Here is a 3042-nt window from a genome sequence, read left to right as displayed (position 1 = left end):
GGGAACGTCTCGCTTCTCCCATGAACGCGCATTGGGTTCTGAATAGATGAGGGCAGGAGGTAATGTCTGGCACTTGAAAAAAAAGTGAAACCAACAAGAAACCTCTCAGTTCAGGGAGAGAGGTGAGTTTTAGATGTAAAGTTTCCACTTGGCTGTGTTGTAATCACACAGGGAGGGAGAAGCAAGGTATGGGCAGCCACACCAGACCCGGAGACCTGGCCTGGCTGTCACGGGCTATGGGACTGCCTGACTCTAGGGGCCCCATTTGGAAACTTGTGCTACCAAAGAGCCTTCTCCAGCTGTGCATCTCTGGTTGTCACCCTGCAGGCTATAACTTTCCAGAACTTAATGGGAAAGCCTGGTGATGGATCAATATTTATTTTACCATTTATTAATCATTTTCTAGTAATTCAGATATCCTATTCCATTTAATATTCAGAAAAGTGTGTACAGTAGTTTTTGTAATCACCAATGCGCCTTTTAAATAGAAACAATAACAAAATCGAGGGGTGGCTGCACCTTTTGATTTCATCTAAAGAATTCCCTGATAAATCGAAGTAGAGTCTGTGGGTGTGTTCACATGTTGAAGGACTAGGTAAAGGGAGGAGGAGGCGAAAGAGAGAGCAGGGAGAGGTGATGGGTTAAAAATTCTTCTTCCATTACTTCTCAGCTGTGTTCCTTTGGTCAAATTACATAACCTTGCTGAGTTTCCTCACTATATAAATAAAAACAAACCTACCATAAAAATTTCCAGCAGGGTTTCCCTGGTGGCGCAGTGGTTGAGAGTCCGCCTGCCGATGCAGGGGACACGAACATCTTTTTATTTATAGTTAAAGTTGGTATTAAACATTGATTTTTTTGATCTTCTGATAACTGATTTATAAATCATTTTTCTATTGAAAATGTTTTGAAATGGCATTTACCCATCAAACAGACGATTATTTAAAAATGGATAAGTTTATGTCATATTTTCTTGCTTTTGCACCTTTAAAATAAGGTGCTTTTATTTTGCATTCTTAAAAGTTGTTTGTTACTTTATTTGGTAATACCTAATTACAATTTTGAAAAAAAAAAAAAACCTACAATAAAAACCTACCATTCAGGGTTGTTGTAAAATGAGAAATAACGTGAGTCGAATGCCACGCACCAGCAGGGCCACCCAGATACTCTGGGACCCACAGCCATTCTGCAGGAGGGAAAATGATCCCAATGGATCAGGGGCAGAGAGTCTATGGTGTGTTCCTACTTGTCTTATAATGTGTGCTTGGAGGGTTGGAGACTTGTCAAGTTTTATTTCTAAGACAATTCAAAATGTTAAAGCTCAGCACGGAAGAAAAAATAGACATGAGATAGTCATGGGGCTATGAAAAGGAACTAGACAAAGTCCTCACCTGCCCTTCTTAGGTTAAACCAGTTAAGTATTAAAGTCCAGTGTAGCTTTCTGAGAAGAAGGTCTGCAAAGCTAAGTGAATAGAGCACTGAGAAGGTGGCAAACCTGTTTTATATTGCTCGGCTTCTAGAATCTTCCAAGGCATACTGCATAGCTTTTCCATACCTTAACAATTTTTCTAAGTTAAAACAGGAGTCATAGTGTTGTCGAATGTATGGATTTTGTAAAAGGGGAAGATATCATTGGCTAAATGACCAGGAATTTGTGAATATAACTTAATTTTTCCTGTATTAAATCAACATATAGTTTTGTTCCTGCATAGTGGCTTTATTTTCATTTTATTAGTAGAAAAAAAGCAATTTATTAATATAAGGCCAGAAACCTCAGCCTTTTAAACTAAGATTGATGGGCTAAATAACATTTTTAACATATTCCTAGTGAATCCAGTGAAAATTAGAAAATTATAGGAGACCTTTATTGAGATGAAATTGACAAACAATAAACTACATAAATGTAAAATGTACAATTTAAGAATTTTTGACATATCTTTACACCCATGAAGCTGTTATCATAATCAAGACAGTGAACATATCCATCATCCTTACTAATTCCACTGTGATGCTTGGTAAGCCCTCTGTTCTATTCCTCCCCATCCCAGGCCCCAGTCAACTATAGATCTGCTTTCTGTCACTATAGATTAGGTTGAAATTTCCGGAATTTCATATAAATGAAATCATATAATATATGCTTTTTTGGGGGTCTGGTTTCTTCACTCAATATCATTATTTGCAAATATAGCCATATTGTTGCATGCATTAAAATTTCAATTATTTTTTATTGCTGAGTCATATTCCATTGTATGGATACAATCTGTTTATCCATTTACCTACTGATAGATATTTGGATTGTTTCCAGTATTGTGCTATTATAAATAAAATTGTGAAGAACATTCATGTATAAATCCTCAGGTGGATACATCCTTTCCTTTTTCTTGAGTAAATACCTACAAGAAGAATAACTGGATAACAGAGTAGTTATGTATTTAACTTTTTTTTTTTTTTTTTTTTTTTTTTGCGGTACGTGGGCCTCTCACTGTTTTGGCCTCTCCCATTGTGGAGCACAGGCTCTGGACGCGCAGGCTCAGCGGCCATGGCTCACAGGCCCAGCCACTCCACGGCATGTGGGATCCTCCCGGACCGGGGCACGAACCCGTGTCCCCTGCATCGGCAGGCGGACTCTCAACCACTGCACCACCAGGGAAGCCCTGTATTTAACTTTTTAAGAAACTACCAAATTGTTTTCCAAAATGGTTGTACCATTTTACCTTCCCACCAGTAGTATGTGAGTTCCAGTTCCTCTATATCCTCCTCACTGTTATGGGTTGAATTCTGTCCTTCCAAAAGATGTTAAAGTCCTAATCCTCAGTACTTGTGACCTTATTTGGAAATGAGGTTTTTACAGGTGATCAAGTTAAGATGAGGTCATCGTGACATTTGGACACAGAGACAGGCATGCATACAGGGAAAATCCCATGTGAAGATGAAGGAAGAGATTACGGGGATACATCTACAAGATAAGGAATGCCAAAGAATGCCAGAAAACCACCAGAAGCTAGGAAAGGGTCGTGGAACAAATCTTTCCTTCACAGCCCT

This window comes from Neophocaena asiaeorientalis, unplaced genomic scaffold (genome assembly GCF_003031525.2).
Source record: "Neophocaena asiaeorientalis asiaeorientalis breed wild unplaced genomic scaffold, Neophocaena_asiaeorientalis_V1.1 scaffold72, whole genome shotgun sequence".
NCBI classification, from domain to species: Eukaryota; Metazoa; Chordata; class Mammalia; order Artiodactyla; family Phocoenidae; genus Neophocaena; species Neophocaena asiaeorientalis.
The sequence above is the reverse complement of the archived record's forward strand: the minus strand, read 5'-3'. Positions refer to the sequence as shown.